This window comes from Periplaneta americana, chromosome 2 (assembly GCF_040183065.1).
Source record: "Periplaneta americana isolate PAMFEO1 chromosome 2, P.americana_PAMFEO1_priV1, whole genome shotgun sequence".
Lineage (NCBI taxonomy): Eukaryota > Metazoa > Arthropoda > Insecta > Blattodea > Blattidae > Periplaneta > Periplaneta americana.
This window is the reverse complement of record NC_091118.1, coordinates 31379705-31394642: the sequence shown is the minus strand read 5'-3', so window position 1 is coordinate 31394642 and position 14938 is coordinate 31379705. Positions and strand designations below refer to the sequence as shown.

The 14938-nt window shown below is 35.6% G+C and overlaps 1 protein-coding gene across 1 annotated transcript in view; it reads left to right on the top strand.

The window, feature by feature from the left end:
• Positions 1–278: 278 nt before the first annotated feature.
• Positions 279–14938, top strand: part of LOC138691814 (UDP-glucosyltransferase 2-like) — a 67278-nt gene continuing 52618 nt past the window's right edge. Inside the window, exon 1 of the mRNA XM_069814279.1 lies at positions 279–514. The gene's annotated coding sequence lies outside the window, so the exon portion shown is untranslated. The remainder of the gene's footprint in view (positions 515–14938) is intronic.

Sequence of the window (14938 nt, the reverse complement as noted above, 5' to 3'; positions counted from 1 at the left end):
TATTATTATTATTATTATTATTATTGTGAAGAAATGTTTAATTATTGTAGTTACCAGGTACATCAATTCCATTTTAATTTCAGCAAGAATAAAATGAAAGAAAGAAAGAAAGAAAGAAAGAAAGAAAGAAAGAAAGAAAGAAAGCCCTAAAAGGGAGAGGTTAATCTAAGGTAAAGAAAGAAAGAAAGAAAGAAAGAAAGAAAGAACTTGTACTTTAATTAAGCATCTTCGCTCGAATATGCTTAACATTTCCTTTGGACGTTGCTGGTCGCCTGAAATCCATTACTGATGAACAGTGTTTATCTATTTATAACTTAGAAGCTTCATACCGAACGAGTAGAAACCGCTGGTTCAGGTTAACTACGTCAAGAGCATTAGTTTGGTTGACAGCTACCGTAGCGCTTGTTGGACAGACCTGCTGATTAGAGTTCACGTTACTGAGTTGCTTGTACGAAAGACGGACTGCGAGTTCGAACTACGTTGCACATTGGTATTTTGTGGAACTGCAATTCAGGTAACTTATCGACCTACATTATTCGAGTTCTAAGGTACTACTCGTGATATCGTTGGTAAAAAAATAGTAGGTATATCTTTCTGTTCTCCCTCCCCCCCCCCCACGAAAAACAATGCATTTAAAATGGATGTTACTAAGACAAAGTAAATCGATCGATTATGTATTTATAAATGGCTAACGTGCACACTTAATACAGTAACAGCACAATAATTGTATTAATTTTATTTAAATTAAATGCGTTGAATGTAGCAGATATAAAAATGCCACCTGAAAAGAATTGTAGGTTTCTAAACGACATTTCATAAAAGTTGAAAAGATGCGAAAGCATTTCTTTCCCCTTGTACTTGCCCTGAGTTCGTCGGGCAATAGCTGTTACCTCTTATACCTGCACCCCCCAAGTTGTAGACACAAGAAAATAAAATATTAAATAAAGTAAATAAGTGAATATAAAATACAGTGACACAGAAGTTTGACAATTACATGAGTGAGTATATTTTAGTGTCGTTCTTACAATATTTTGAACTAATAATTATAGTAGGCCTAAGGAATGTTAGTTCGTATTATAAAGTAAGGGGAGGGGCAACACAGTGCAGATTGTCCCATTGTGTATGCTGTAGAGAAGCAACTAGCGGTGGAGAAAACATTTATCTTCTGCTTTTAGTAGCTTTTTAATGTGCCAGTTGATATAAACAGCAATAAAATGAAATATAAACGATTAGTGTCGACTTTCTAAATATAGATTATCAGTAAATATTTTCAATAATATAAATTTTCACTATGTTAAAAGTCAATTTTATTAGTCGAACGCTAGTAACATGGATACTATAGTCCCGTCGCTCTAATTTCCGGCAGCCAATCGCGTTGCAGGTCGGCTACATCTAAATGGTCTTGTGATTCGCTGAGGAAGAAGTTATTCATTTCTTAAGGCTCGATAAATACTTAATATAATCGCCCGCCATTTTGGCTCTTTCGTTGGAGTTCGCAGAAAGCACACGAAGACGTTATTTGCCGCTCAATTATTTGATGAATTACAGTGAGTTTGATTTATTATCATAGGAGCTACGACATGATAATGTTTAACGGTGTGGCAAATAGATTCCTCGTATGGTAGCTCGGCAACGAAAGAACAAAAATGGCGAACGATACTACCTACCTAGACTTTATAGAGCCTTGACTTACTAAGACGTAAGCAAAGAGGAGGAGTCACGCCGGGAATAACAGCAAGGCGACTATAGCATCTTCCCCTTCACTGATGGTTGAGAGTGTGAATAGAGGGGAAGGCCTATCAACCAAACTGAAATGAGGATTAAGTCTGGCGCAGTGTAAGAGAAAAGGACATCTGAGTTCGTTTCAATTCCCCGTTGTGTCCAGGGCTGGTTGTATTCTTTCAACATCCGTTTCTTATGTACAATTATTTGACGTAGAATTACGTTTTCCTGCTCACTAGTTACATGGGAATTGATCGTCGCATAAAATGGAACCCCTACACTGTCCTGTTTTTCCCTTGTCCTTGCATTCCCTTTTTTGTCCTCGTGTTCCTGTTGTTCTCTTGTTCTCCATGTTTTCTCCTTTTATTCCCCCTGTTCTCCTTATCTTTCTCCTGTTCTCCTTGTATTACTTTTGTTATTGTCTTCCCCTCATGTCGGCCTGGTTGGCGCAGTTGGTATAGCGCTGGCCTTCGATCCCGAGCGAGGTCGATGGCATTTAAGGGGACACGCTACTGAGATTTCTAATCTCCACAATTTTTATTGTAAGTTTTTGAAATTTTAAAATCGAATAGATGTTGATGAGTTACATGAGCACAATTATTTTCAAAATTTTATGTTGAAAAATGTACTCGGAAAAAAATAAAATATACAAAAAGTGTTTATAATTTTAGTAAACAAATATCTGGGTCTCATATAAAGATAATTTGTTTCTTAAACTTTTAAAATGATGCTAAGACTACCTACAATGAAATGGTGCATGGGTTTGTTCCTAGTCAATACAGTTCATCAGTAAAAAAAAAAATTAACTTTTAACATTGACCAAAATTGACGAAAACTCAGTAGCGTGTCCCCTTAAGTGTGCTTAAATGTGACAGGCTCATGTCCGTAGATTTACTAGAATGTAAAAGAACTCCTGCGGGACAAAATTCCAGCACACCGGCGACGTTGATATAACCTCGGCAGTTGCGAGCGTCGTTAAATAAAACCTAATATTTTCTTCCCCTCATTCTCATTGTATTCCGATTCTTCTCCTTGTATGCATCTTGTTCTCGTCTTCTCCTTGTTATCCTTATATTTTCCTTAATATCCTTGTATTCCCCTTGTTCTCCTTGTATCCATTGTCTCGCCTTGTCCTTGTTGTCTTCCTCTTATTAACCTTGTTTTCATTGTCTTCCCTTGTTCTCCTTGTATTCCCCTTGTTTTCTTTGTCTTCACCTCGTTCTCCTTGTATTTCCCATTTTCACTTGGTGTTCTTCATGTTCACGCTGTCTTCCTCTTGTTCTCCTTATTTTTCGCTTGGTCTCTTATTTTCATCTTGTCATCCTTGTCTTCCTCTTATTCTCCTTGTATTCCCTTTATTCTACTTCTCTTCCCCTTATTTTCATTGTACTGCTCATATTCTGCTTTTATTTCCTTTGTTCTCCTTATCATCACCTGACAGCGCTGTTCGTCATCAAACACTTGTATTCTGCGTAAAGATATGCAGCATAATTTCAACTAGTCTATATATACATAGTTCGGTTATTCATAAATATATTATGCAGCATAATAAAGCTATGCATGTCTCAGTTACTTATTAGTATTGAGTATTTTAACCAATGGCGGCTCCTGTGTATTTCTTAAGAGGAGGAAAGAAGGTAACAGGACGAAATGACACCTTCTTGAATGAAACCTGCTACAAATTAGCCAACATGCACACATGTAAGACCAGGTAGTGTTGGGGTTGGTCTTCCCTTCTGTATAGCAATAATCTGTTCTTGTAAACTGAGTTTCCTAAATTTTCCATAAAATATAATGTTTTCACTTCCATTCATTGTTGAATAATTGCACAAATTAACAATTACAAGGAAATTCACCTTGTAGCATTTTTCGAGCACACTACAGCATCACACGTGTTGGAAGAGATTATAGCAACTAACACGTAATCGGAACTATGGAAATGGGAATGGGAAATAATCTGAGGAAAGAGAGAACACTGCACCCACCCACGTGGTCTGTGTTGCCACATGTACATTTTACAAGTTCAGTATCACATGCTTTTGAAGAATATCAGGTTCTTGTAGTTTGGAGTATCTACTTACTTTCAATTTCAAATATATTTGTACAAAACTGACAACTTGGCTGTTGCCCTGTCTAGTACACAACGAACGGAAGTGAATTTCAGGGGCCAAAAAGATCTGCGATACTAACGTAAAACTACTTCCTCTTTGTTTTATATAAACACGACTTTAACTTTCAAATATCCTTGAAAGTTTCAAACCATGAATAGTAGCCTATATAAAGTGCAAGGAATAAAATTTTGTATTTATAATTTTAAAAAAAAGTTCATATGGTGTCTTTCATAGCGCTGCGTTAAAACTGTTTTATTGTACCTCCTCCTAGTTGTGTTATAGCCTGGTTGAATGCAAGATCGTTAGATGGCAGCGGTAGCGAGCTTGCTGCACGACCAGTCGGTTTCTATTTCCCGCCCATGCGCTGATTCAGAGGAGGATCTCCTCCCTCTCCGTTCATTTACTCGCTTTAAAACTCTGCTTCTTTCTCTGGCCGCTAGTGCGCTGTTGTCTATGTGTGTTAACTGCAGTAAAGGAGGAATGGATTGACTTTCCTCTACACAGACAATCTCGCATCTTTCTCACAGTTTTCTAGCAGCACATGAGCGCGCATCGTTTAAAACTCGATCAACCGAGGTTTTCTTATAGCTGTGAACTTAAAAATTATCGAATGTTCCTTGAATTTCAAGGCACATATTTTATTTGGTATTTACTTTCAAAAGAAGAGAAATGTGAGGAGGACGTTCCTCCCTTCCCTCCCCCGAGGAACCGCCACTGATTTTAACAGATTTCTTCCTTTTATTGTGTACGTGCGGGAATTCCCAGTAAAAGTAGAAACCTTTCGATGTTTATCTCCGAATTATCAGTTCCCTGTATGTCATTCATTCATAATGTTCTAGCTAAGGGAAGATCTTTCACTGCAAACCCAGCATTCTCCAGTCTTTCCTATTTTAAAGTTATCCCCCTCTCATACATTCATATTAGCATCCCTGCAAGGGGTAACTTCTATTCCCATCACAAAATATGTATGCATTTATTTACACTGCAAGTGGGCAAGCACCCGGTGGCAATAAAATTACAATACAATTATACAATACACAATACAATAAAAATACACAATCCAATTTAATACAATAATTACAATTAATAATAATACATAAAATAACCTAATTAATAAGTGAACCTAATTTTACATTACAACCTACATATGTATAGGCTACCCAGAAGTTTCACATTGGTACTGATAATAGTCTTTCACTTCACTCTCATCTCACTCACTGTAGTGGCACTATGACGCATTTAATGGCACTATGACGCATATGATTGTATTAATACGAGTATACTTTATAAAGTATAAAGTAAGCAAGGAAGATAACATTTCTGCCTTCCTCTTTGTCTCCTCATATGATCCATATATCTTAATGTCATCTATCATCTGATATCTTCTTCTGCCCCGAACTCTTCTCCCGTTCACCATTCCTTTCATTATCACTGGCCAACACACATTTTGGTGCCTCCAATGTTAGACCTGTTCCTGAGTATATTCGACTCTCTGATTCCAAAAATGGCACCAGGTTTTCCCTGTCAGCTCTAAATAAATGCCATATACCTCTATTCACTCTGGTCGGTCGTCAAAATTCAAGATATTTTACGGTAATGTTTTAATTTTAAGCATGAAAGAAACACATTAAAAATTACAATAAACGTGAAATATATTAAATCTACAGTAGAACCCCGATTATCCGTCACCCTATTAACCGACTGGCGGATTATCCGACTGTCTTTCTCTAGCTCCTCCTTTTTATTGCAGAGAGCAAATGAAGCGATGTACGTTATGTTAGTACATATTTGTTCTGCAGAGGGTTATTAATTATTACAAGACTTTACCCTTACACAGTATATAGTAGGAATCTTTCGTTACTGGCAACAGGAACAGTTACTTGTGGCAGGGGGTGTTTTTTCCCCAACTTGTAAAATAGTCATTACATGCTTTCAAAGAAATTACCCCAAGTACTTTCGATCCATGTACCATTCAGACCTTATCCTTACTATTCGAGTGGCCGTACTTTGTATTTCTATGCAAAATGTCTTCCACGGGTGTCAAAAGAAAACGTGTTGTGCTAATTATCGAAACAAATACAAATACTTAAGAGATTTGAAGAAGAAACTGTGGCTCATTTCGCATCAGAATATCTTTCTGCAGAAAACTATCAACCTTGGTCCTTAAAACCCGTCGTTGACAACGGTACTTGAAGTTCACTGAAGTTCTGACTCATTACATAGCATGTTAAATACAACACCATGGGAGAAATTACGAAATTGTAGTTTAATTTATGAAAATCTTTTATTTACCGATTATCCGATTTTTTCGATTAACCTTTCAGTCCATCCCCTTCATTACAACGGATAATAGAGGTTCTACTGTATTTATTTAAAACGAAAAACACGAGTTTATAATACAAATATTCCAGTCATTCGATACAGGAGGGGCTCCTTTTGTAGTAACACTTCTGAGAGTGGGATCTGCCAGGACATCTGCGTAATGTTCCAACAGTAATCTGCCATCATGTGTGCATCCCATCTTCCTTGGTATCTGCCGTCTATTGTTTTTATGTATTGGTGAAATCTTTCACCTTGTTCTTCGCTTAAGTCACAAAGGTTCCCTGCTAACGATCTAAGAGAATCAGGGGCGGTTATTCAGGTGAAGTAGGTGAAGTACCACTTCACCTATTTACGTGTAAAACACAATTTTATCTCGTATTAATAATTAATTATAGTTATTACCGGTACCATATTTCTAAAATAAAAAAAAGTTTTCTTTTCAGTCGTTATGAACAGTGTTTGGTTGTATAAATAGTACCTGTAACCGTCCGCTGAATAGAATAATGTCAACTGTTACGAGCGCCGAGCGGTGTCTATTGGAACTTGCAATACCGTAGAGGTGAAATTATTTGGGTTCCCATTCTCATACAGCACTTGGTTTCCATGGTAACGTGACGTCACGCACTAAAGAAAGATTGTATGAGTGAAGTGCGTTTCTGAGTCTTTCAGTTACGAAGAATTGTCAGACTTGTAGGTGGAGTGACCAGTTTGCAGATCTAACGGTACTAATAATAGAGAAGGGTTGCAGCTGGTCTCCAAGGCCGGGAGCTATTGTTTAAGGGCTGTGAAATTTTGTAGTATGTACTACCTGACTCGAGAATAGTATTCTCATTCCCTGTGTCTTAGCAGTCACTCCTGCAGTGGTAAATTAGCTGGCTCTATGTTATTTTATCAGGAATACATCACACATACATTAGCAAAGTTTAAAAGTTGTTTTCCGCGGCGTGTATTATTTCTTCTCATGAGCTCTTGTATTTGAAAGTTTAACGCGCGCGTAATTGTACACATGTAATTTAATACTATGTACGTATATATTAACTTGTTATTTAATGCGTTTAGAGTGTACTAGTGATAAGTGTATATAGTGTATTAATCCTACATCTAAGTGTGTATTATATGTTTAATCAAATACGAGTACTTAGGTACCAGTACATAGAAAATGTTGATAAATGAGTGCGAAATATGTATCCCGAAAATGACACAGTTGTAATTTATTAGAAATGTCGTTTTGTAGACTTAAATATGAGGATAAAAAGTTCTTGATGTTCTACAGTTCCATTTGTTCTTTGTTTTAAAAAGTACTAAGAAAATAGAGAAGTTATATAAAACAACTTTTAAAAAATTCTTCCGATGACAGAAGTTTTTCTGTTCGAAAAGATTGAAAATTTCACTCGGAATGCTACATCACAGGAGGGACTTTCATAATTAGCCCCATAGCTTTGCATAGAGATATACTGTCCATCCTCAGTTAAATCAGACATTTTATGTAGACATCATCGACAGGTTTGCTGCTTTAAAATATAGGAGGATTGACTTGGTAGGCAAGAAATTGGTTGAGTTCTGAAATAAATTAGTTTTCCTGTTTGCATGTGTTCTAGAACTGTTAAAATTGTACGTAGTTTACGAATAGTAGGCCTACTCATTATATTGGTAAAACTGTTGGTTCATTTGTTTATGTGAACAGCACTTCACCTATTTTTTTGACGGCGAACCGCTACTGAAGGGAATGTGCAAAAAATTGGCTTTAATGCTCATTTTAGATCCAAGCCTGTCGAAATGAAAGCATATCCTCCACTAATTTAGTATAATTGTCTGCCTTTTTGTTGCCGAGGAAGTTTTCACAGGAAGAACAAATTAAGATCAGGCACAAGATTAGATTTCATTAATTTATTCTATGAAACTAGCCGTACCCGTGCGCTCCGCTGCACCCGTTAGAAATAAATATAAAGTAATTACATAATTAAAATAGGACGTTTGATCCAGGGAACATTCGTGTTTGATAGAAGGATAAATCGTTTAATATGTTACTTAATTTAAATTGCATCCAAATAATTAAAATGCGATCATTTTGGTCCAGAGACATTCATTTGGTGCAATGACAATTCCTTTAACATGTTTCTTAATTTTTATTACATGCAAGCATAGCTTAATGAAGATTGACATCATTTAGATTTAATGTGTATATTTTATTTTACTTGTTATAGGTTTCCATTGAATTATGGTAATAACTTAATTTTAACCCTTGTTTTCTACGTATTCAGTAAATGGCGCTTGGCCCACTATGGTTCTGAACCCTTCAAATAACTTATATTATATTATATCAGAAGTTACTGTAATAACATTATAGCATTATGTCCATCTAGAGAAACTACACTTTCCATTGGTGAAATAATAATTCATTATACAAATCGGTTAATTTAGCTTCCGATATTACTTCATACAAACACAGAAACATTCTCTGTAGGCTATCTTTCATAGCTTTCGATTGTTGCTGTCCAAGGCCCCTTATAGACGAAGTCATTTGTTTTTTAATTCATTACACGGCCTTAGATGGCAATTATTTTAATTTTAAAACTCATTTATCTCATTAAATATCAGTCCTATCAAACTTTTTCTAGGAATAAAACTTATCGACAATTATTTTTAAAGAAACGTTTGTTATGTAACATTTTTCACAAAAATCAATGATAAGCGAGATATTTCGATTTATTTAATTCAGGCCCCCTTATAATCCATCTTTTAAATAATGTGTTTTGAATGCCATATAGCCTAAAATCTAAGTTACAATGAACTTAATTTATATTCCAATTTTCGTCGAAATGCGTTCATCCATTATCGCGTGAAAAGGTAACAAATATACAGACAGACAGACAGACAGACAGACATACAAACAAAAATTTCAAAAAAGCGATTTTCGGTTTCAGGGTGGTTAATTATAAATGTTAGGACCAATTATTTTTGTAAAATCGAAAATTACCAGAACAATTTCGGCTACAGATTTATTATTAGTATGGATGTGGGTCATTTATGAGCTGCCAGATCGTGGACCATCGAAACTTTCTACTTCAGTTTTTTTGTGATAAGTCCATGCAAATTTATGCGCTTTGTATTCAAAACACGAACCATTTTTATTCACAGCCTTGAATTTATATTTTATGTGTAATGGTGACAGAATGATTCTGTCTCGCGCTATCAGAAGTGCATTTATTACAATGTGTTCTCCAACCACAATATCTTCCCTTGTAAGCCAGTCCTTTCTTATTCAATGCACATGTTTGCCCTACTATCCCAAAGGCATAGAAAGTAAGGATATTCTGTCTAGTCACTTTGTTGACTAAGAAGAAAATGAACCATCTTCAAGTCTGCACAGATGCTCCTGGTATTTTATCTTTTCCATCTCTAAAGAGAAGACGTTGCACTCCTCTTTCATCGTGATGGAGTGACCGATTGGAATGGAGGCGTATTTGTTGCTATTGTTTAAAAGAACACATTTCGAACTACGTTTTGAACTGTCGATTAAAAGGAACCATTCACTTGGGGTATATTCTGATACACCCATTTTCTTCAGAAGGTCTCCGAAGTCGCTGTATTTTTACTACTATCGTTACATATGTTTATATTTTGTACTAAAATAGATTATTTTAAGCTTGCTAATTCATATTTCACCAATAGAAAATATAAAGTGTTGTTAAAGAAAATTAAAAGTATTTAGATTTTTATATATTGGCGACAATGGAATTTCATGTAATGTGATTGGTCGAATATACCAATACGTCTATTACTTAAATGACCAAAGTTAGCACCAAATTCAGTCAAATAAGTAAATAACAGATTTAGTCCACGTATAAATATGCAATTGATAAAATAATTACGATGTCTAACTACAAAATCAGGTTCATCTTTGTGTTGATCCATCAGTATTATTTATTAATATTGCATCCATAACCTCGCAAACATTAGTGATCCCAGCAGCAGCATAAAAATTCTGTGTTACAGTAAATAACATTTTGGTGATGAAAAACCTGCCCCGAATTTAACTCTTAACAACATCAACTACCCTAAGGGCACTTTTGCACACTGATGTCTTAGAAATTCCTTACTTATCTGCTAACGCACAGAACTGACAGCTACTATGTAACCAATGCAAAACAATACAGTTCTCGCTTTGAGGTTAGGACATCACTTTTCCCTTTTGGATGTTGGATATAATGTCCCTTATCTTGTAGGAGAGATTCCAGCGAAACGACTTCAGAATACCGCATAAGTAGTGACGTTATTGCATTATTGAATTATTTATTTTTGGTGCAGGGAACTTTTTTTTTAAGTGCGAGTACTTACTAAATACGTCTTCGTATATAAATACTTACGCGGTATTCTGAAGTACAGCGCGGGACTCATTCGAAACCTTTCATTAAATTCATACAAAGATACGAACGTATTATTAATTCTTGACCGAAGAATTTTACGTATACGTCTTCGTTTGATTAGGCCTGAATTCAATATCTTTGTCTGAGTCATTAGAGCTCCTTAATAACATCAAAACTGCGTTAGTTTAATTCTTAATATTATCCAGTTACTCAAAAATTAATGTAATAAGTATTTCTTTATTGTATTTATTCATGTTTTGTTCGCCGAATCTGAAAATGATCTGCAAGAGAATGTAACAAAACTAAATAAATTTTGGAAACCTTTAATATGAAAATATCTATCAATAAAACCAAAGTAATGGCTATGGAAGGAAAATACAATAGAAGAGCTAAAATCGTTATAAAAGATCAGTTAATAGAACAGGTGAATACTTTTATATACCTGGGATGCGACCTATCCATATATAATTTGAACCAAGATCTTGACAACAATGTAATAAAATATAATTCAATAAATGGATGTATTAACAGATACTTAGGAAATTCAATGAGGAAGGAGGTCAAACTCAGATTGCATAATATAGTATCGAAACCGATGTTACTTTATAGTAGTGAAACCTGAATAATGAGGAAAAGAGACAAAAATAAAATTGAAAGCTCAGAAATGAGATTTATGAGACGGCTATTAGGAGTATCTCTAAGAGACAGAGTGAGAAGTGCAGACATAAGAACGGCACTGGGTATAAGAAGTAGTATAGTGCAAGAGGCAATTCAGTACCAAAAGAACTGGCAAGAGCATGTCAACCGAATGTCCCCTGACAGACTACCGCAGCAAGCTTTCTTTTATAAGCCAAATGGAAGACGAGATATAGGACGGCCGAGAACCAGATGGAAAGACCAGTTTCAAGAATAAATGTCTTTGGCGCGGAACGGGATAAACCCCAATCCTTGGAAAGGCAGAAGAAGAAGAAGTATTTATTCATAATTTGTTGCAATATCAAACTTTACACATCTCAGAGGTATTGTAGAAAATATGATAATTTTACAATTAAAGTTTACACGTTTGTAAAATTAGCCTTCATTGTGAAACAGAATACTTGTAAAGTGAGCAAAATTTAATTTGTAAAGATTTGATTTCCTTTGTAAAGTTCAACATTACAAACAAAGATTGTGAAACAGAAGTTTACAATTTACAAGCAAAGTTTACAATTTACAAAGCTTGTAAACATTGTGAAACAGGCCACAGGTCTAAAAGCCAAGGCACCAAGGAAAAAGTTTTTTTTTTTTTTTTTTTTTTTTTTTTTTTTTTTTTTTTTTTTTTGCCTGTCTTATTACTTGGTGTGACTCACGTCGCTCGGTTAAAAATTGTATTTACTTGAATGGAAAAATAGCAACGTGTATCTTTATAAGCCGGTTCTAGAACACTTCTGTTACTATCTAGAAAATGTTTGCATGAGTGTCTGTGTTTAAGCAGAAGACATTGCTGTGTCATAGCCGATAAAGATAAAAACACGTCATAAAAGAAGCAATAAATTCGAAAAGAAAGACGATAATGTAAATGACAAGTGTGGCAGGGACGTAAACAATTCAAGGTATTGTACTTAAAAATAAATGTGATATATCGAATGGGAAACAACCAACGCGCTCTTAGAGAGGTAATGTCTTGGTGCTTCTGAATTTATTAGTGCTCAAAACACTCCAGAATTCTTATGAGCCAGTTAAAATAATAAATGGAAAAACAGTGTGTCGTGACCTGTCAATAGTGAAGGTTTTGTTGCGTCATAAAGATTGAAGATCACACAGTTTACTTATTGGTTTCAAATTTTCACAAATATATATTGTCTGGTTTGTTTGGGGTGACAAAATGAAATCGCTACAAAACATACGTCAGGGATGACACAGAAATTATTTTATGCTCGACCATGCCATTAAAGTACACCTATTCATTAAGGTTCAGGTTTTCGATTATTCTCGGATATGCAATCGAAATACAACTAGCAAAACCTCACGGAGGCTGCAAATCCAATACTGTCGCAGAAGGTTATGTTCTGTTACTATAATAATTAGCGTTAATTGTAAATAATATTCAAATATATTCAATTTGTCATCTCGTTTTTCAATGTCGAATTCAATTTCAAGGTCATATCAAGTTTAACGTTTATCTTATTCTCTAGGTTATATCAAGGTCGTCCACATTCGTTGCCCGGAAAAAATCAATACTTTCGCGTCTGCGCACATCTCACAATTTACGAGATTGCACAAGGTCAGTTCGCTCCCGAGTCACATAAGAATAACATGAATACAGTACTTCAAGTTAGAAATATGGTCGAGCATAAAAAGTCGTATGAAACTTGCCTATAATGGTAATTAGGAAGCTCGTATGAAAATTATGAAACTCGCTTGCGCTCGTTCTATAAACAAACATATTCGCGTCTTAATTACTGCCATTATAGGCTCGTTGCATAATGTACTATTATATTCAATATGATGTTAAAACATACAAATTACAATTTTTAAGTGGTATAACGTCTTTCTTTTCACTAACTATGTGGGGAGGTAACTTAGGAATTGACCGTTACATAAAAATGCAACCACCTCCTTTGTTCTTCTTGTATTCCTCTTGTTTCCTTTGTCCTTCCCTTCTTTCCCCCCGTCTTCCACTTTATATCCACTCTTACACTCCTTACCCTTATCTTCCTCTTGTTCTTCTATTCCCCTTGTTATCCTTCTCTTCCTCTCATCATTGCATTGTCTTATTCTCCTTGTATTCCCCTGCTCATGTATTATCCTTGTTATTGTACCCATTCCCCTTATTATAGTTGTGTTTCCGTTGTCCCAGCCTTGTTCTCCTTGGTGCCCCTTATTCTCCTTAACTTTGTTCTCCTTGCATTCCCTTTATTCCTCTTGCACCCTTTGTCTTCCCCATTTACTTCATGTATTTCTCCTGTTCACCTTCTATTCCCATTTTTATTCATATATTTCCCATATTTTCCTTAAACTTCCTTTGTACTGCTTGTGTACTTGTCTTTTCCTTTTTGTCCTTGTCTGTTCCTTCTTGTCCTTGTCTTTTCCTTCTTGTCCTTGTCTTTTCCTTGTTGTCCTTTTCTTTTCCTTGTTCTCATTGTCTTTTCCTTGTTCTCCTTTTCTTTTCCTTGTTCTCATTGTCTTTTCCTTGTTGTCATTGTCTTTTCCTTGATCTCCTTTTCTTTTCCTTGTTCTCATTGTCTTTTCCTTGTTCTCCTTGTCTTTTCCTTGTTCTCCTTGTCGTTTCCTTGTTGTCCTTGTCTTTTTCTTTTTCTCCTTGTCTTTTCCATGTTCTTCTTTTCTTTTCCTTGTTCTCCTTTTCTTTTCCTTGTTCTCCTTGTATGTTCTTTGTTCTCCTTTTCTTTTCCTTGTTCTCCTTTTCTTTTCCTTGTTCTCCGTTCCTTTTCCTTGCTCTCCTTTTCTTTTCCTTGTTCTCCTTGTTTTTTCCTTGTTCTCCTTGTCTTTTCCTTGTTCTCCTTGTATTTTCCTTGTTCTCCTTTTCTTTTCCTTATTCTCCTTGTCTTTTCCTTGTTCTCCTTGTCTTTTCCTTGTTCTCCTTGTCTTTTCCTTGTTCTTCTTGTCTTTTCCTTGTTCTTCTTGTCTTTTCCTTGTTCTCCTTGTCTTTTCCTTGTTCTCCTTGTCTTTTCCTTGTTCTCCTTGTCTTTTCCTTTTTCTCCTTGTCTTTTCCATGTTCTTCTTGTCTTTTCCTTGTTCTCCTTGTCTTTTCCTTGTTCTCCTTGTCTTTTCCTTGTTCTCCTTGTCTTTTCCTTGTTCTCCTTGTCTCTTCGTTGTTGTCTTGTCTTTTCCTTGTTCTCCTTGTCTTTTCCTTGTTCTCCTTGTCTCTTCGTTGTTGTCTTGTCTTTTCCTTGTTCTCCTTGTCTTTTCCTTGTTCTCCTTGTCTTTTCCTTGCTCTCCTTGTCTTTTCCTTGTTCTCCTTGTCTTTTCCTTGTTCTCCTTGTCTTTTCCTTGTTGTCCTTGTCTCTTCGTTGTTGTCTTGTCTTTTCCTTGTTCTCCTTGTCCTTTCCTTGTTCTTCTTGTCTTTTCCTTGTTCTTCTTGTCTTTTCCTTGTTCTCCTTGTCTTTTCCTTGTTCTCCTTGTCTTTTCCTTGTTCTCCTTGTCTTTTCCTTGTTCTTCTTGTCTTTTCCTTGTTCTCCTTGTCTTTTCCTTGTTCTCCTTCTCTTTTCCTTGTTCTTCTTGTCTTTTCCTTGTTCCCCTTGTATTTTCCTTGTTCTCCTTGTTTTTTCCTTGTTCTCCTTTTCTTTTCCTTGTTCTCCTTGTCTTTTCCTTGTTCTCCTTGTCTTTTCCTTGTTCTCCTTTTCTTTTCCTTGTTCTCCTGTTCTTTTCCTTGTTCTCCTTGTCTTTTCCTTGTTCTTTTCTGTTCCTTGTTCTCCT